Raw genomic sequence first — 21,521 nt, forward strand, 5'->3', positions numbered from 1 at the left:
TTTGAAGCAATTGTGAATGGAAGTTCATTCCTGAATTGGCTCTCTGCTTGTCTGTTACTGGTGTATAAGAATGCTTGTGATTTTTGCACATTGATTTTGTATCCTGAGACTTTGCTGAAGTTGCTTATCAGCTTAAGGAGATTTTGGGCTGAGACGATGGGGTTTTCTAAATATACAATCATGTCATCTGCAAACAGGGACAATTTGACTTCTTCTTTTCCTAACTGAGTATGCTTTATTTCTTTCTCTTACCTGATTGCCCTAGCCAGAACTTCCAACACTATGTTGAATAGGAGGGGTGAGAGGGCATCCCTGTCTTGTGCCAGTTTTCAAAGGGAATTTTTCCAGTTTTTGCCCATTCAGTATGATATTAGCTGTGGGTTTGTCATAAATGGCACTTATTATTTTGAGGTACGTTCCATCAATACCGAATTTATTGAGAGTTTTTAGCATGAAGGGCTGTTGAATTTTGTCAAAAGCCTTTTCTGCATCTATTGAGATAATCATGTGGTTCTTGTCTTTGGTTCTGTTTATATGCTGGTTTACGTTTATTGATTTGCGAATGTTGAACCAGCCTTGCATCCCAGGGATGAAGCCCACTTGATCATGGTGGATAAGCTTTTTGATGTGCTGCTGAATCCGGTTTGCCAGTATTTTATTGAGGATTTTTGCATCGATGTTCATCAGGGATATTGGTCTAAAATTCTCTTTTTTTGTTGTGTCTCTGCCAGGCTTTGGTATCAGGATGATGTTGGCCTCATAAAATGAGTTAGGGAGGATTCCCTCTTTTTCTATTGATTGGAATAGTTTCAGAAGGAATGGTAACACCTCCTCCTTGTACCTCTGGTAGAATTCAGCTGTGAATCCATCTGGTCCTGGACTTTTTTTGGTTGGTAGGCTATTAATTATTGCCTCAATTTCAGAGCCTGCTATTGGTCTAGTCAGGTATTCAACTTCTTCCTGGTTTAGTCTTGGAAGAGTGTAAGTGTCCAGGAAATTATCCATTTCTTCTAGATTTTCTAGTTGATTTGCGTAGAGGTGTTTATAGTATTCTCTGATGCTAGTTTGTATTTCTGTGGGGTTGGTGGTGATATCCCCTTTATCATTTTTTATTGCATCTATTTGATTCCTCTCTCTTTTGTTCTTTATTAGTCTTGCTAGCGGTCTGTCAATTTTGTTGATCTTTTCAAAAAACCAACTCCTGGATTCATTGATTTTTTGGAGCGTTTTTTGTGTCTCTATCTCCTTCAGTTCTGCTCTGATCTTAGTTATTTCTTGCCTTCTGCTAGCTTTTGAATGTGTTTGCTCTTGCCTCTCCCTCACCGCTCCCTGTGTGTCCCTCCCGAAGCTGCGCGCTCGGTCGAAGAGGACGACCATCCCCGCTAGAGGAGGACCGGTCTTCGGTCAAGGGTATACGAGTAGCTGTGCTCCCCTGCTAGAACCTCCAAACAAGCACTCTTCTCTCTTTTCTTTCTTATTAGTCTTGTTAGCGGTCTATCAATTTTGTTGATCTTTTCAAAAAACCAGCTCCTGGATTCATTGATTTTTTGAAGGGTTTTTTTTGTGTCTCTATCTCCTTCAGTTCTGCTCTGATCTTAGTTATTTCTTGCCTTCTGCTAGCTTTTGAACGTGTTTGCTCTTGCTTCTCTAGTTCTTTTAATTGTGATGTTAGGTTGTCAATTTTAGGTCTTTCCAGCTTTCTCTTGTGGGCATTTAGTGCTATAAATGTCCCTCTAAACACTGCTTTAAATGTGTCCCAGAGATTCTGGCATGTTGTATCTTTGTTCTCATTGGTTTCAAAGAACATCTTTATTTCTGCCTTCATTTCGTTATGTACCCAGTAGTCATTCAGGAGCAGGTTGTTCAGTTTCCATGTAGTTGAGCGGTTTTGATTGAGTTTCTTAGTCCTGAGTTCTAGTTTGATTGCACTGTGGTCTGAGAGACAGTTTGTTATAATTTCTGTTCTTTTACATTTGCTGATGAGTGCTTTACTTCCCACTGTGTGGTCAATTTTTGTTATAAGTGCGATGTGGTGCTGAGAAGAATGTATATTCTGTTGATTTGGGGTGGAGAGTTCTGTAGTTGTCTGTAAGTTCTGCTTGGTGCAGAGTAGATTTCAATTCCTGGATATCCTTGTTAACTTTCTGTCTCGTTGATCTGTCTGATGTTGACAGTGGGGTGTTAAGTCTCCCATTATTATTGTGTGGGAGTCTAAGTCTCTTTGTAAGTCTCTAAGGACTTGCTTTATGAATCTGGGTGCTCCCATACTAGGTGCATATATATTTAGGATAGTTAGCTCTTCTTGTTGAATTGATCCCTTTACCATTATGTAATGGCCTTGTCTCTTTTGATCTTTGATGGTTTAAAGTCTGTTTTATCAGAGACTAGAATTGCAAGCCCGCCATTTTTTGTTTTCCCTTTGCTTGGTAGTCCTTCCTCCATCCCTTTATTTTGAGCCTATGTGTGTCTCTGCACGTGAGTTGGGTCTCCTGAATACAGCAAACTGATGTGTCTTGACTCTTTATCCAATTTGCCAGTCTGTGTCTTTTAATTGGACCATTTAGTCCATTTACATTTAAGGTTAATATTGTTATGTGTGAACTTGATCCTGTCATTATGATGTTAGCTGGTTATTTTGCTTGTTAGTTGATGCAGTTTCTTCCTACCATCAATGATCTTTACATTTTGGCATGTTTTTGCAATGATTGGTACTGTTTTTTCCTTTCCATGTTTAGTGCTTCCTTTAGGAGCTCTTGTAGGGCAGGCCTGGTGGTAACAAAATCTCTTAGCATTTACTTTTCTGTAAAGGATTTTATTTCTCCTTCTTATGAAGCTTGGTTTGGCCGATATGAAATTCTGGGTTGAAAATTCTTTTCTTTAAGAATGTTGAGCCAGGTGCAGTGGCTCATGCCTGTGATCCCAGCACTTTGGGAGGCCGAGGCGGGCGGATCACGAAGTCAGGAGATAGAGACCAACCTGGCTAACACGGTGAAACCCCGTCTCTACTAAATATACAAAAAATGATCCGGGCAAGGTGGCAGGCGCCTGTAGTCTCAGCTTCTCCGGAGGCTGAGGTAGGAGAATGGCTTGAATATTGGCCCCCACTCTCTTCTGGCTTGGAGAGTTTCTGCTGAGAGATCTGCTGTTAGACTGATGGACTTCCCTTTGTGGGTAACCCGACCTTTCTCTCCGGCTGCCCTTAACATTTTTTCCTTCATTTCAACTTTGGTGAATCTGACAATTACGTGTCTTTGCGTTGCTCTTCTCGAGGAGTATCTTTGTGGCATTCTCTGTATTTCCTGAATTTGAATGTTGACCTACCTTGCTAGGTTGGGGAAGTTCTCCTGGATAATATCCTGCAGAGTGTTTTCCAACTTGATTCCATTCTCCCCATCACTTTCCAGTACACCAATCAGATGTAAATTTGGTCTTTTCACATAATCCCATATTTCTTGGAGGTTTTGTTCATTTCTTTTTACTCTTTTTTCTCTAAACTTCTCTTCTCAGTTCATTTCATTCATTTGATCTTCAATCACTGATACTCTTTCTTCCAGTCCATTGAGTCCATTACTGAAGCTTGTGCATTTGTCACGTAGTTCTCGTGTCATGGTTTCATCTCTATCAGGTAGTTTATGGACTCCTCTGCCTTGGTTATTCTAGTCATCCATTCGTCAAATCTTTTTTCATGGTTTTTAGTGTCTTTGCACTGGGTTCATAGTTCCTCCTTTTGCTCTGAGAAGTTTGATGGACTGAAGCCTTCTTCTCTCAACTCGTCAAAGTCATTCTCCGTCCAGCTTTGTTCTGTTGCTGGTGAGGAGCTGCATTCCTTTGGAGAGGTAGAGGCACTCTGATTTTTTAAATTTCCAGCTTTTCTGCCCTGCTTTTTCCACATCTTTGTGGTTTTATCTACCTTTGGTCTTTGATGATGGTGACGTACAGATGGGGTTTTGGTGTGGATGTCCTTTCTGTTTGTTAGTTTTCCTTCTAACAGTCAGGACCCTCAGCTGCAGGTCTGTTGGAGTTTGCTTGAGGTCCACTCCAGACCCTGTTTGCCTGGGTATCAGCAACGGAGGCCACAGAAAAGAGAATATTGCTGGACAGCAAGTGTTGCTGTCTGATTCTTGCTCTGTAAGCTTCGTCTCAGAGGTGTACCCTGCCCTGTGAGGTGTGAGGTGTCAGTCTGCACCTAGTGGGGAATGTGTCCCAGTTAGGCTACTCAGGGGTCAGGGACCCACTTGAGCAGGCATTCTGTCTGTTCTCAGATCTCAGCCTCCATGCTGGGAGAATCACTACTCTCTTCAAAGCTGTCAGACAGGGACATTTACATCTGCAGAGGTTTCTGCTTCCTTTTATTTGGCTATGCCTTGTCCCCAGAGGTGGAGTCTACAGAGGCAGGCAAGCCTCCTTCAGCTGCTGTGGTCTCCACCCAATTCAAGTTTCCAGGATGCCTTGTTTACTTACTTAAGCCTCAGCAATGGCAGGCACCACTCCCCCAGCCTCGCTGCTGCCTTGAAGTTAGATCTCAGACTGCTGTGCTAGCAATGAGGGAGGCTCCGTGGGTGTGGGACCCTCCAAGCCAGGCACGGGATATAATCTCCTGGTGTGTCATTTGCTAAGATCCTTGGTAAAGTGCAGTATTAGGAGGGGAGTGACCCAATTTTCCAGGTGTTGTGTGTCACGGTTTCCCATGGCTAGGAAAAGGAATTCCCTTCCCCCTTGTACTTTCCAGGTGAGGTGATGCCTTGCCCTGCTTCGGCTCTCACTCTTTGGGCTGCACCCACTGTCCTGCACTGACTGTCTGACATGCCCTAGTGAGATGAACCCGGTACCTCAGTTGGAAATGCAGAAATCACCCATCTTCTGTGTCGCTCAGGCTGGGAGCTGGAGGCTGGAGCTGTTCCTATTTGGCCATCTTGGGCATGCCCCTGCCTCAATAATTATCAAGGCTAATGTTCTTAAGTGATAGCTGCAGAGGTGGGAATGAGATTAAAATATTGGTTTGTAAAGCAACATTTGCACCAAAGAGAGAGCTGCTTTTCTATCTGCAGTAACCTCTCTTCTTGTGTCCAGCAAAGTATATGTTCCTCTTTCTTCTATATTAGTATCTTCATTTTCCTCTTGGAGAATTCTCCCATCTCTCCATCTCATATCATATTGTCTTAATGGTCTCTGGGGTCTTAGAGACTGTAGTTAAATCAACCCATTGTCCTGGCCACGGTGGCTGTTAAAGGCCAGGTACATGATGCAAGACAGGAAATGATGCTTAATCCTAGGATGTGTGCTGAAAATGGTGAAATGGAATATTTTCTCTCTCTACCAGGATTGAACCTGGGAAAATACAAGCCTTCATCTGCTAGGCTCCACCATGCAGACAGCCTATCAGAGGAAAGCTTTCCTTTTATGGACTCACAGAGTTCTGACAATATTGTTAGAACCCCTGGATCCAACCATGTCTTATACCCTTACATAAACTTTTCTGTTTTATGATCAAATACTATTTGTAGTGTTGGGGGAGAATTAGGCACAGCAAAAGGAAGGGTTTTACCCAAGTCACATGGCTGGTCTGGTGAGTGGCAGAGTTAGAATAACAACCCAGATCTTTAAACTTCGAGTTCAGGGTTTGTTTTAGTCTTATGATACAGAGACAAGGTTTTTTGAAGCAAAGAAAACATGTGAGAGATAAAGTTAGTAGAGCCTAGTTCAGGGTAGGAGACAAATGTAGTAACAGGAACACACAGAGGCTAGTACCTCAAACCAGATAGCAGTACAACCACAGCACAATGTAGAAATCTTGCACTGTAATTTTGGTCATTGAAACATGACCAAACAATGCAGTTGATGAAACATCTATTTCTGGCTTCAGGAGGCTGGAGCAAAGGTTTTATGATTTATTCAGAAATCACAAAGAGAGGTAATGAGGGTTTTTAAATGAAGCCATTTAGATTTCCCATTGTTCAGGATAGATGGTAACATAAGAAAAACCCCTAGTTCGCTTAAGTTTGAGAATGTGCCAATGTCATGATGTTAAGCATAGGCTTTGCTTGATAGATTGAAAGATTGACTGAAGGAACCAACTTTGATTCAAGTGGCCCACAGTACTACCTTTCAGACTTTGCAATAACTTCCAATTGCTTTTCTAATCATTTATGTTTGTCCTTGTTCCCAAACCTTAAAGAAATTCTAAAGGATCATTTTACTTTTCCCTTAGATTATTACCTTGTAAAAGCCAAGTTCCAGCAAATTACATAGAAATGTGATAGAGTTAGGTTAAAATGATTCCTTGATACAAACACGTAATTCTACCAAGAAAGTCAGAGTTAAACATGTCTTTCCTTTTTTGGACATGCGTATCCTCAGTCGTTCCTCTAGACAACTCTAAAGGAAGGCACTAAAATACCTTGAATATGCCCTTGTCACTCTCAGGAAAGTATTGTGTCTTATCTGTCATTTTGTCTTCCAGCCAATTCTATGTGATATGATGAGGCTGAATGGCAGCAAACATTTATTTTTTTTTAGGGCAAAAAAAATCTAGAAAATGATTTCATGTGTTTGATGATTTAAAAAAAGCCATCCATTTTTTTTTTGGGGGGTTCTGACAATGATAGTAATTCTTATAAATTACATGGTGGAATGGTTTTTGTTAGCAGAGAAAGAAAACTCAATATATAAGAGGGATAAGAATTGGTCTCAAAAAGTTCAAATTTTCAGGCTTGGAAATAAATACACTGAGGGAACTGTTAAATAGAATTACTGAACTCTTGGCTAGTTTTTGAAGAACCTCATTACAGTAGAAAATGTCATAGATTATTGGAGATAGGCAAGAACAGTGAATCAACTTCCGCCCAATGAGTACAATGCCAATTTTGGAGGGAAATTTAGAATAAAGTATTTGAAGATGTAGTTTTTGATCCCTGTTAAGAAGTTGTAATAAACCAAGAGATAAGATACTTTCTGTTAATGGTAAATATTATAAGGAAAAACATATTAAGTTTATGATGTAGTAATATAAGTTAGTCTTCATTTTTTAATGATATCATTAATTCTCAGTTGGTGATAATTTTGCCTCCCTCTTGATCCCAAGGCATTTAGCATTGTCTGGAGGCATTTTGGGTTGTCATAGATTATATTGAGGAGTGCTACTTGCATTTGGTGGGTAGAGGACAGGGATGTTGCTAAACATCCTGCAATGCGCAGGATAGCGTTTACCATAAATATTTGTCCCTTGGCCGGGCGCGGTGGCTCACGCCTGTAATCCCAGCACTTTGGGAGGCAGAGGCGGGTGGATCACGAGGTCAGGAGATCGAGACCATCCTGGCTAACACAGTGAAACCCCGTCTCTACTAAAGATGCAAAAAATTAGCCGGGCGTGGCGGCAGGCGCCTATAGTCCCAGCTACTTGGGAGGTTGAGGCAGGAGAATGGCATGAACCCGGGAGGCAGAGTTTGGAGTGAGCCGAGATCGCGCCACTGCACTCCAGCCTGGGCCACTGAGAGAGACTCCGTCTCAAAAAAAAAAAAAAAAAAAAAAAAAAAAAGAATTATTTGTCCCAAAATATCAAGAGTGCTGAAATTGAGAAATTCTGGTCTAGAGAATGCATTCTCAATAACAGTAATAGTGCCTCTGAGGGTGCAACAATTGGTTTTTAGGGGATGGGAAATCTTACTATTTTTATGTATAAAGAACAAATACACTCAGGGTACATACACAAATATCTGGTATATCTGTGGCATTAAAATTTCACAGGGCAGGGTAATGAAAAAAACAAAACAAAACAAAATGTCTCAAAAGGTCCCTTGTGGGAACATTCATGAAAAAAAAAGATTGGAAACACTTACCTAGAACGGGGATTAGAGAACATTTTCTGCATATGGCCAGATAGTAAATCTTTATCCTTTGTGGCCATGTAATCTTTGTGGTAACTACTAGACTTTGCCATTGTAGCACAAAAGCAGCCACAGACAGACAATACATAAACAAATGGGAGTAGTTATGTTCCAATAAAACTTTACTTAAAAAAAGAAAGAGAAGGGCCCTATTTGGCTAATGGGTCAAGTTTGCTGAACCCTGGTTTAAAGATTAGCATACAAACCATAAAAAACCAACATAAATGCCTTACTAACATGTAGCTATGTTAAAATGATTGTGTGTGTGTATGTGTATGAACAGTAAGAAAGACTCAGTTATTTGAGCAATTAAAGGCAATTTCCCTTTGAGTACAACTGAAAAATTGTCTCTGCAAATTTGATGAATAGATTAATATCAAACTTGAAGGAAATCTCTGACCGGAAGGTGGTGTACCTGGTATTTCAGGTTTTAAACAGTATTTAAAACATAAAATCTTATAAATTCAAATGCATGAGACATGCTTATCACATAGTAAAAGGCTGGATGTGAGGATGGAGAAGAACTGCAATATCCATAATTATGCATAATCCATTCTGGCAATGCAAGTTATGTGGCTTATACCTGCTTTAAAAAAGATTGGCTGGGCCTGGTGCAGTGGCTCATGCACCAGGGCCCACAACAGAGAGGAATTGGGGATTGGATTTGGGATGAAGAAATATAATGAGGTTTCAATATCAAACTGCTGCTGCAAAAAACAGCTGATCTGCTTTCTGAGCTATCACATAGCACAATAAAAGCCACCAGCTTTAGTTCGCAAAGTTTATATCTTCTCCATTTACTCCTCAAATGCTAAATCAATAACTTAAATTTAAGGTAGTTTTTAATCTATTGAACTTCATCACTGGTACCAAAATATAGGGAACTTGTATTAGTAGACTGTTTTTGGTTAGGTTTTTTTTTTTTTTTTAACGGAGTTTTCACTCCTGTCACCCAGGTTGGAGAGGAATGGCGTGATCTCAGCTCACTACAACATCTGCCTCCCAGGTTCAAGCAATTCTCCTGCCTCAGCCTCCTGAGTAGCTGGGATTACAGGCACTCACCACTGTGCCCAGCTAATTTTTGTATTTTTAGTAGAGATGGGGTTTCACCATGTTGGCTAGGCTGGTCTCGAACTACTGACCTCAGGTGATCCACCTGCCTCAGTCTCCCGAAGTGCTGGGATTACAGGTGTGAGCCACTGTGACTGGCCTACTAGGAGACTGTTAATCTAGATGCACGTAATTGTTTCAACTCAACAGTGGCTTAAATAAGGTACACATATTTATTGAGTAATTGTCTAAAGGTGATCCGTTCAAAGCTGAAGAACATCTCTACTCTGTAAGATCATCCAGGGACCCAATCTTCTTAATTTGTTGTCCTGCCATTCCTAAGGTGAAGTCCCTCATCTGCATGGTCTAAAATGGCTTCTACCTTATCCATAATCCAGGCGGCAGGATGAAAAGGGAAAGGGAGAGTATATCCCTTTAGGATCATGACTCAGAAGTTGTACACATCACTTTCATTCCCATTTTATTTTCTAGGATAGCCACGTAGTCATAACTTACACAGGAAGGCTGGGAAAAGAAGTTGCTAGCTGGTGTGGGGTCAGGAGTGAACATGTGCCTACATTATATATAGGACATTGTGTATAAGAAATGGTATATGGGTGTTGAGGATTTTGAGAGCAACTAGAAGTCGCTGCCACAGAATTTAAGTAAAAAAACCAAGTTGTTGAATAGCTCAAATAGCATGATCAATGTCTTATAGGTATCTGAAATCACATCATAGAAGGAGAAAATAATATTTGGGCTATAAAAGAAAAGACATTGAGGAATTATGAAACAGTCTTTCAAAAGAGATAGAGGCTCTTTTTCACATAACCAAGAGACTAGTCCTAGTATGAATGGCTAGAAGTTTTAAGGAAGTAATTAAGAACAGGGAAAGAGAAGATATGCCAGACTTTTTTTGTGTGCTAAAGATACAAAGATGAATAAAACAATTATGACCTCTGCCTTACTGGATAATAGGATAATAATTAAGGAGAGAGTAGAGTTGTGTGTGTGTGTGTGTGTGTGTGTGTGTGTGTGTTCATAGTGGGATAAACTAGCAGAAATATTTGGAAATTCATACACAATATTGTGGATTTTTCTGGACTCTTAAGCTACTTTATATGTCAAAGAGGTATGAGTCTGTCAAATATAAATTTTTCATTCTCAAGTTCCACCAACCACTTGGGATCAAAAGAAAAAAACAGTTTAAAGGGTGGTGGCCTTAAAAAATCGGATATTTAAACAAAAAGCAAACTTGTCTGTTTTAAGGCCTCTAAATTAAATCTAGTGTTGAAGGAGTCTAATTGGTGGTTGCAGTTTATTCGCAAGCCTTGGCCCTTCTCATCCCTGTAGAAAACTGTAATCCTTATGCTGGAGCACTCTGCAGTCTGTCACTGGGGTTTCTGACGCCCAGTGGGGAGCAATTTAAATGCTCAGATGCCCTCGCAGCAGCAATCCCATACCATAAGCACTGCTCAAGTCCCTATATGAATACATCTTTTCAGCTCATGAAGAAATCAAAATTTATTTACAGAAATAAAAGCAAGAGGTTTTTTTTGAGGAGTGGGAGGCAATGCATCTAGGGCAGGAGTATGAGACACAGCCAAAGATGCAAAGAAGCCTAGGTTCCATGTAAAATCCCACCACTGAGGAACGGAACCCTCACAAGTTTCTCTGCTTCTCTGAGCTTCAGTTACCTCAGTGATAAACAGAGGGCTCATAATCCCAATCCATTCTGGCAATACAAGTTATGTGGCTTATACCTGCTTTAAAAAAGATTGACTGGGCCTGGCGCAGTGGCTTATGCCTGTAATCCCAGCACTTTGGGAGGCTGAGGTGGGTGGATCACGAGGTCAGGAGTTCGAGATCAGCCTGACGAACATGGTGAAACCTTGTCTCTACAAAAATTAGCTGGACATGGTGGCGTGCACCCAGATACTCAGGAGGCTGAGGCAGGAGAATCGCTTGAACCCAGGAGGCAGTGGTTGCAGTGAGCTGAGATAGTGCCATTGCACTCTAGTCTGGGTGACTGAGCAAGACTCCGTCTCAAAAAAAAGAAAAAAGAAAGAAAAAGAAAAAGATTGGCTGGAAAACCTATAGACAGAGTATGACCTGTATATTAATAGTACACCACAGTCCACACCACTCCCTAATGCAATGCCTAAGCCCACTCTACTCCTGACATTACTTTCTAGTCCTGCTAGGCATATGATTTTGAAACCTAACCTCATAGCAGTTGGGCACTTTCTATATGCCAGGTGTTTGCATACATATCTCATGTAATCCTCACAGCAGTCTTCTGAAGGGATGGTTTCTATGGGAAAACAAAAACAAAAACTCAGAGAGCTTAAAGAATTTGCTCAAGCTTATACAGCTAAGAATTTGTTGAGACAAGATTTAGATCTAGGCAGTAAGTCTTCAGAACCTGTACTCTTAACCACTATGTTCTTTTATCTACAAAATTTCCAAGGTCATGAGAACCACCAGCAGTAAGGGAACGATTTAATAGCTTGGTGGGTAAATAAAATCTGAATCCAAATCCAGGTTTTACTACTACTCACCTTCATATCTTATTGGGTCCCTGTGAAATTTAAATGAGCCAAAACATGTAAAACACTCAGCACGGAGAAATTGCTCAAAAAGTAGCCATTACTATGCTAGAAATGTTTCTGTAATGAAGATATGAGAATAGTTATTGAATAAATGAAATATTATGTTATTGGTCCAAAGAGTGGTTCAAAGCTCTGGTTTCCTTTGTAAGCTGGTTATTGGCATACTCTAGGGTGTTCTTTGTTCAGTTTTTGTCAATCAGGAGTGACTTTGACGCTCATAAGACATTTGTCAATGTCTAGTGACATTTTTGGTTGTCGAACTTTGTGGCAGGGGAGGTGGTACTGGAAACTCATAGATAGAGGCCAGGGATGCTGCTAAACATCCTTCAATGCACAGGAAAACCCTCCACAACAAAGAATTAGCCAGCGCCAAATGTCAGTAGTACCAAGATTTAGAAACCCTGGTTTCAGTGAGTGCAAAAATCCTCTAAAAAGTCATTAATCTAGTTAAGTGAACTTCATGGTGAACAATTTTTAAGCAATTTTATAGAGGTCTATCTGTGTACAACATGTATTCTACCTGCCCCTCATCCTGAGCCTATATGGGCCCACATTACAGGTCTCCCAATGCAGAGAATTGTACCAACCATGTGGCACATACTAAGTGCTCTTGAAAGAAAGGAGTACCTCTAGATGGGGCAGCGTTCTTTAGCTCCCAGGCAGAAATTTGAAGTGGGTAAGCTTTTCTTGTTTTGAGATGGACTAAGTAATGACCAAATCCCCATTTAACTTCAATCTATTTTGCCTGTTTTATAAGAAGCTCTGTGCTATGCACACAGGGAAATTTCAATCCATGGGAGTTGAGAAATTATAACGTCCGAAAATATAAGTAAATCATTCACTTGATTCAACCACCTGGCCTCTGTCTATCCGAAGTAACCCAACTTCATTATCCAGATCTGGAAAAATCAACGTTGTGTAAATACTGTTTGTTCTACTTCAGACTTGGAAATTTTCTTGCTATTTGTTGATTACCTTCTTTCCTGTATTTTTCTGACTTAAGAGCCCTATAAAGTTTTTGACTTTGAGTTGGTCTTTTGAGATAAGAGCCAGAGCTTCTGAGAGCCAGAGAAATATGCCAGCTTACTGTGCAACCCATGTGAAGACCAACCTCAAGTTTCTTTTGTCACTTGGTGAACTTGATTCACAGCTTCTGTCATTTAAAATAAAAAATAAAATAACATAAATCTCAGCAAATTTATTCCCATGGCATTGTAGAGCAGTTTAGAATACAATAGCCATAAGTTGCTTAACTAGATGAAAGACTGTATATTTTATTCTAGAGCTATAAACTTCAAAATGTTCCTAGCAAAAATAATAATAATAATCAAATACCATTATGGACATAAAAAAGATTCTGTTAAAGTGGTATCCTGGTGTTTCATATTTATTCTTTCATTATGTGGCATTTGGAATCAATTTTACGTTCCAAAGTTAAAGTAGTTTTCTCTCTAATTGGTAATAAGGGTGCATTGTGAGACTCCAAAAATGGGGGATAGAGGGTGGAAGACACTATGAGATCACCTGATTCAACCTTGTGGTTTTACAGATGAGGAAATTGGAGACTAAGTTAAAAATGGTGCTTTGTTCTAGGTCATGGCAAGAGTGAGCAATCTATCCCAATCTTTAGACAATAAATCTTTCTTTCCTATCAAGTTTTCCTCAAAAGAAGAAATTCAAGGTACTTCTAGTCATTTTCTTAGTGTAATTGTTTCCTTCTCATATCTTGATTGATTTGTCCTTAGAATTTAACTGAAAGAGTATACTTGTAGGATCCTAAACCCAGGAATGTTATTGATACTAAGTAGAAGTCTCATCATTCATCTATCTACTATTGTACATCTAGTATGTGCTAATAACTGTGCAGGCCAAGAGAATATAGAAATACATAGGGCCAACAAGGTCCCTATCCTCATGAAACTCATATTATACTGGAAGAAACAAATAAAATGAGCGACATAAACATTGTAATTGTAGAGTTTAATAAAAACTGTGAATGAAAAAAAACCATAATGTGATAAAGATAACCTAGAGGTGGGAGGGCTGTATATAGGGTAAGTAGAAACAGCTTTTTTGGAAAGAGTGGTCAGGGATAGCCTCTCTGAGAAGGTGATATCTGAGGTGAGACCAGAGGGATGAGAAGTTTCTTCTAGGGGAAGGAGACTCCAGACAGAGACAATACCAAGCACAAAGGCTATGATGAGTAAATGACTTGGAATATTCGAGGTGTGGAAAGGGAGCCATAGGAATAGTTCATTGTAAATTAGGGAAAGCTAGATAGGACATAACTTTTAAGAAGAAGGCAAGGGGCTCAGATCATGAGCCATGATAAAGACTTCTGATTCTATAAATCTATATAATCTATACAAACAATAATGTGAATAGGACAAATATAAATATAGTTTGTGACATCAGATAAAATAGAGTACAGATTTATGAAAAATCATCTTATCTATAAAAGCAAAAAGCACATGGGAAAATTTGTCAGAATCAACTTTTTCAAAACTCTAAAAATTAATCAAAGACCTCTGTAAATCTGAGGAGCATTTATTCAAGAAAAATAACTGAATATTGGTAAGAATAGCAGTTGTATGGCATTTTAATTTGTCCTATTTTCACCTCCACCCCCAGCTCTGCATCAGCTTTGAAAGTAAACAATGGAAACCAGTCACCTGGCAGCCAGTGGAGGGGGCAGGACAGGGTTAAACTCCTTCAAAGTCCCATTCTAAGAGAATTATTATTATTTCACATATCTGGTGATTTCTTGGAAGAAGTGATTCACAAGACTGCCTTCATTAAGCCTGACATGGAAGTCACCCAGTGTGAAGAGTACTTTTCCTGAGTGTTTGTTAAAAATAATCAGAGGCAACTTTTTTTTTTTTTTTTTTTTTTTTTATCATTGTAGCATTTTCAGGTAGTGAGTAACAGCTGAGGCAAACAATAGGCTAACCAAAAATTTTAAAAAGAAAACTGGGGAATGAGATGTCCATAGAGGTCTTTGAAAGTCTTTGACATACTTCTGGAATCTAGAAGGCCATGCACATGCATAGAGCTGTGTGCATGTTGAGGGCTGTGTAAATGTTCAGCCAAGACCTGGGAAGGCCCTGGGCTCTATTTCTGGCTGACCTTGAGGCTATGTGCAAGCTGAGCACTAAGATACCTAAGCTGAGACTTCAGTGGCCACACAAAGGATAGAATACAGGTTTTAGAGAATTAGTTCAGAAAAGTCACAAAACAAGCAAACAAAGAACAACAAACCCTGGGGATGAGGAAGAAATTGATTTTCAAATTTGCCACTTTATATTACTTAAAATGTCCACTTTTTATTTTGTTTTATTTTTGAGACAGGTTCTCATTCTGTTGTCCAGGTTAAAGTGCAGTGGCACAATCTCAGCTCACTGCAACCTCCACCTCCTAGGCTCAAGCTGTCTTCCCATCTCAGCCTCCCAGGTAGCTGGGACTACAGGCATGTACCACCTTGCCCGGCTGATTTTTGTATTTTTTAAAGTTATTATTTTGGTAGAGACAGGGTTTCACCATGTTGCTCAGGCTGGTCTTGAACTCCTAGGTTGAAGTGATTCACCTGCCTTGACCTCCCAAGTGCTGGGATTACAGGCATTGTTAAAATGTCTAGTTTTTAACAACAATAACAACAACAGCAACAGCAAAACAATTACAAGACATACCTAGAAACAAGAATGTACAGTCCAGAAATAGAGGACAAAAAGCAACTGTTCCTAAGGGAGCCCAGACACTGTACTTATTAGACAGGACTTCATATTGGCTATTTTAAATATGCTCAGAACTGAGGGAAAACAAGTCTAAACAAACAAAATACGAGAACAGTATCTCAGGAAATAGGGAATATGTATAAAGAGACAAAATTATAGAAAAGAACCTATCAGAAATTCTGATGTTATAAGGTACAGCAGGTGAAATAAATTTAACCAGAGGAGCTCCACAGCAGATTTGAGCAAGCAGAAGAAAGAGTCAGCAAACTGAAAGATAGGTCAATTGAGATCACATAGTTTGTAGAATAAAACAAAAAAGAATGAAGAAAAATAAACAGAGCTACAAAGGCAATGGCATAAAATGAAAGCCATACATCTGTGTCAATGGGGATACAATGTATAAAGATGTAATTTGTATGCGGAATAACTGTGTGAAAGATGGGAAAGGGAATGGAGCTATATAGGAAAAAGATTTTTGTACTCTTGAAGTTCAGTTGGTGTTAATTAATCAAAAGTACAAATATAAGCGCTAATGCTATAAAACTCTTCTTTTAAAATTATACTTTAAGTTCTAGGGTACATGTGCACCACGTGCAGGTTTGTTACATATGTATACATGTGCCATGTTGGTGTGCTGCACCCATCAACTCGTCAGCACCCATCAACTCGTCATTTACATCAGTTATAAGTCCCAATGCCATCCCTCCCTCCTCCCTAAAACTCTTGAAAGAAAGCATGGGGTGAATCGCAGTGACCTAGATATAACATCACAATTAGAAGCAACCCATGAAAGGATAGATAAATTGGGCATCATCAAAACCAATACTTTTGTACATGAAGGACATTATCAAAAAAGTCAAAAAAAAAAAATAAAACCCACATACTGGAAAAAAAATTGCAAATAATATATCTGATAAGGGTCGAGTAATCACAAATATAATAACTGTTACAAATCAACAGTAAAAAAACCAATGGTTCAATTCAAAAATGGGCAAAGAATCTGAATAAACACTTCTTCAAAGAAGACATACAAATGGTCAATAAGCATGTGAAAAGATATTCAATATTATTAGTTATTGGATAAATGACAACCAAAACCACAATGAGATAACAGTCATACCCACGGGGATGGATATAAGCAAAAGGAGAGACAATAGCAAGTGTTGGTGAGGATGTGGAGAAATTGGAACCCTCAAACATTCCAATGCCAATGTAAAGTTAAACAGAGTTACCTTACGTCCAAGTAATTTCACTCCTTGGTGAATATCTAAAGAACAGAAAACATTTGACATTTAAAACTTGACTTGAATGTTGATAGCATAATTGCTTGTAATAGCCAAAAATAGAAACAACTCAAATGCCCATCAACTGTTGAATGAATACATAAAATGTGGCATATCATACAACAGAATATTATTCATCTGTAGAAAAGGAATGAAGTGCTGATACATGCAACAACATGGATGAACCTTGAAAACATTGTGCAAAGTGTAAAAAACTAGACATAGAAGGCATATTGTATGATTCCACTGGTATGAAATGTCCAGAATAGGCAGATCCATAAAGACAGAAAATAGGTTAGTGATTTCCAGGGGGTGGGGTGGGGAATAGGAGAGCAAGGAATGGAGAGTGACTGCTGATGGACATGGGGTTTGATTTAGAGGTAATGTTGTACAACGTTGTGACTCTACAAAGTCCACTAAGTTGGGCACTTTAAAAGTGTGAATTGTATGGTATGTGAATTATGCCCCATCACAAAGAAAATGTAACTTGCAGTGTGGGACTTTATCAGTAACTGGGTCCAGGAAAGAATTTTCACTAATAGATTCACTCACATGAGCAGATTCTTCATGAACACTCAACAAAACAGTGTTGAGATGGACAAATCTAGTACAAATAGTTTATAACTGAGAAATTTTAATGGTACAATCATATTAATATGAAAATTGGGTATCCTGGATTCTGTTTAGCTAACCATCATTAGGGCAAAGTAAACAGATTTCATTTTTTACACTGATTTTTATTGATTTGAAGTGGCCACCTGGTTTACTGTGTGGAAAAGGATTCTGATACTCATTTAGGCTTTACAGAGAATTGGTAATGATTGCCATGGGATAGTGCTTGCACGTGTTTCATACCTTCCATGAGTTATTCTGTGACTTGAGATAGAGGTATTCAACATAATTGGCAAAAGGAGGCTTAGATGTACTGAGTGATCTTTAAACATCTCTTAGTTTTTGAAGTTTTGTGATTATATGATGTAATGATCCAATTGCCATATATTTAAAAATATAATATACACATTTTGTCTGAAAATGTTTTTAAAAACAAGCAATGGGAGTAGCAAGTGTGTATGGTCTGAAATATTTGAGCTGGAGGAGTATATACATAGCTGTGGTTGATAATCTTGCCTTGTTCTTTTCTAAATACAGTGCTTCTCAGTGCTAGCATTTAATTATGCACCGTACTTGGATAAAAATGGACATTAGTATAAAGATTAGCTTTTATGATGGATATGTTTGGGTCCAAAATATGATTTAAATCTTTGCTACTGCAATTAGAAAACCAACAACCCACAGATCAATGTTCTTTTCTTATGGAAGTACATTGTGATACGTTTATTCTTGTATTACTTAAAAACAGATCTCCATGCAAACAGAACAGATGTTAACACATAACAAGATAGATGTTTCATTCTTTAAGAGGTCTCTATTTCCAGCCCAAATGTCCCACAAATCATTACAAATTGATTGCTTTGCCAATCTCTTACTAGATACTATGATCAAGTCAACAGAATACTTAGAATGATAACTTTCACATTCTCATCTTCATTAACATATGGGACAGATGCTCTTCAGATGGGTGACACATTCACATCAGGGTGTCCTACGGTATGCATAAATTTCCACAGGGATAAATGTAAGTTACAAACTTTTTGCCCCAATTCAAGGATAATAACAACAATAATAGTGTCAATTGCTAATGTCTGTGTAGCACTTAGTATATGTCAGATGCTATTTTGAGAATTTTGTATATATTCATTTAATTAATAAAATCTTGATAAAATAGTATTACTGTTATAATTCCAAATTCTACAAACACAATTGAGACATAGATTAAATAACTTCCTTAATAGTATACATCTAATAAGTAGCAAATCAAAGTTTCAAATTTAGGCTGACCGTTCAGGTGACCATCTGTCTAACCATGAGGATATACAGTCTTTGGGGATGTGTACTAACAATATGACTATTATAGGGGTGACTAAAAGCCCAACTTGGTGCATATAAAAGGAAATATTTTATAAACCATAATAGCTTATCTATTTGAGATGAACTTCTCAAACTACCTTACAAAGGACTGTGATTCCAACGCAACACAACTTTGATTGAGAAGCCATGGCCTTAAGCATTGACTTCTATGTTTCTCTCTTAGAATTTCAAGCACACATCTGACCAGTCTTTCTTTTTTGATATGATGTTCTCCACCTCCTGTTGTCCCTTGTGTCAGTGAAACCTCTAACTTAAATAAGAATAGATTTTCTTATTACCACCAACCATGTTCTTGACTATTCTATTTTATTCCAATGATCTTATTCCTGACCACCTTACCTTATTTATTATACGAGATGTACTGATCTGACAACCAAAAAATCATCTCTGTTTATTTCACACAGATTCAAACACAACAGGGTCATAACATCCAGTTAAGATGGCAGAAGTTATTTATGGTTTCATCTGTCCATAGGTCACTTACATTTTAAAGTTAATTACTCCTCCTGCACTCTCATAAGCCTCTGTCCAGTATGCTTCTAGCCACAGAGGTACACATATGATCTATTTGGGCATGATAAAGTGTTCCTGGTCACAGTGGTCTAAGGATAGGAACATGATCTAAGGTAGACAAGTTGCAATTCTTTCCTGAGATTCTTTAAGACAGAACTGTCTGGTAGGGGAGAACTTTTGTCTCTGGTTACACAGCTCTGAGTATGAAAGCTACATTAAAAGATTATAATTTTCTGGGGACAGCAGATTTGAGAATAAAGCAAAAGCTAGGTTAGAAAAAAGTAGAAAAAAGAGACAGAGAGGTCATGTGTCATTTAAGTCCCTGGTTTCAGCTGTCTCTAAGGCCAGATCATCTTCTTTTCTGGAAATTTGATTATATGAGACAATACATCTCCCACTTTTATGCATATACTGTCTGAATTTGGTTTCTGTCACTTTCAACAAAGAGATTTAACTTGTACAGACCGACACTAAAAATGGTATTTACATATAAGAATGGTTTCATGATAGAGCAATAAAGTAGAAAACTAAACCACATGAAGAAAGAAAGCAAATGTGAGTGTTTATTCAACTACAAGATTGGGATTAGCTGTCTTTAAATAACAAAAAGGCCAAGTACTAGATATCCAAGCTGTGTAACACGTTATCTCAAAACTCAGTGGCTTGAAAGAATCAAGATATATTGTCTTACACGGTTTCCGAATGCCGAGAACCTGGGAGCAGGATAGCTAGGTGTTTCTGGCTCAGGGTCTCTCATGAAGTTGCAATCAAATTGCTGGCTGCAGCTGCTGTCCTCTGAAGACTTGGCTGGCAATGGAGAATCCACTTCCAAAATAGCTTACTCACATGGCTGTTGGCAGAAGGACTCAGTTCTTAATTATGTAGACCTCTCCACAGGGCTTCTTGAGTGTCCTGACAACATGGCAGTCAGTTTTTCCCCCAGAGTGCACAATCCAAGAGAAGAAGATGGCAACTGCAATGACATTTATGACCTAATCTTGGAAGCCTTATTCTGTCATTTCCATAAAATTCTATTGGACACATAAGTCAGCCTTATCCACTGTAAGAGAAAACTCTACAAGGACATAAATGCTAGGAGTCAGGGGTCATTGGGGGCCATCTTGGGGGGTGGCTTCTGCAGGCTCTCCTCTAAAAAAGACTTTAAATATGTATTGTATAGATTCAGAAGGGAAGTTGGTCACCAGTGGAAGATTCCAGTAGATTCTGATTCTACATAAATAAAATCAGAATCATATAGGGATGACTCTGCAGCAAGAAAACAAAACAAAAAAATAGACAAGAAACCTATATCTGCATGTGATGTGCTTCACAACATTGATGAGAATAGCAGAGATCACTGTTTTAAGGAATATTATGGAGAGTATCTTTGCGTAAGTTGTAGAAAAAGGGTTGTGACATCAGATGACTTCTGAGTTCCCTTTTATTCCTAAAATGTTCTGATCCAACAGTATTTTAGTCCACAGATACAACCTTCTTAACTCCTAAAGCACCTTTTAGCAGATGTTGTGAAACCCTGTCCATATGCCCTTGGCCTACCCTGGGAATTACAGGTAGACTATTTCCATATCTACCTGAGGTTCTTTTATGGCCAAGGGAAACCCTCAACTGATGAAAGGCAGAAGTCAGAAGATAAAGGACCCATCTTTGCTTCTCTGATGGGATAACTCTGAGCCCACCAAGGTTCCCAAGATTGTGCTATATTTGCCTACAGTGATATCCCTCTTATTAACATGTCAATTACTGATGTGTTACTTCCCTGTCTCACTCTCCCCATTCTCATAGTGCTCCCACAGTGTCATCACTAGCAGATTAAACTACTTATATCCAACCGCTTCTCTCGCATCTCTTTTTGGAAGAACTCAAACTAAAATACTCTTCTATTCAAAAATTTTCAACTGAGTACTCTATTTTACCGTTCTGACTATTAAGATGTAAATACACTCAATACATAAACCTCTTACTCTTAAGCAACACATTTTATGATTTTTTTAATTTTTTTTTTTATTTTTCACACCCTAGTTATAGGCTCTAGACCAAAGGTAGCCAGAGAAGAAATACCAATGTTTTGGTAGCTTAGAAGCAGCATGCTAGCACTGGATTCAGAATGGGAAGACTTGGTGTCCAGCAGCTCCTCTTCTCGCTAGCCAAACAATCCCATGTGATCATTTGACTGTCCTGTGCTCTCCTGGATGCTCACATATAAATAACTGTTGATATAATTCAGTGGCCTTTAAACATTCTGAACCCTTGAAAAACATTGATGAACATTTTCTACCATCTTCTCTAGAAAAAATAACTCATAAAACCAATGTTTAAAAATGAACATAAATGAATCTGCATAACCTCTGGCTATTAATGAGGCCACTGAGGCCTATCCATGACCTCTAAGTAGAGCTCTGTGGACCCCAGGTTGTAATATCCTGGTCTAAATGCTCTTTT

Source organism: Rhinopithecus roxellana, chromosome 3 (genome assembly GCF_007565055.1).
Source record: "Rhinopithecus roxellana isolate Shanxi Qingling chromosome 3, ASM756505v1, whole genome shotgun sequence".
Lineage (NCBI taxonomy): Eukaryota > Metazoa > Chordata > Mammalia > Primates > Cercopithecidae > Rhinopithecus > Rhinopithecus roxellana.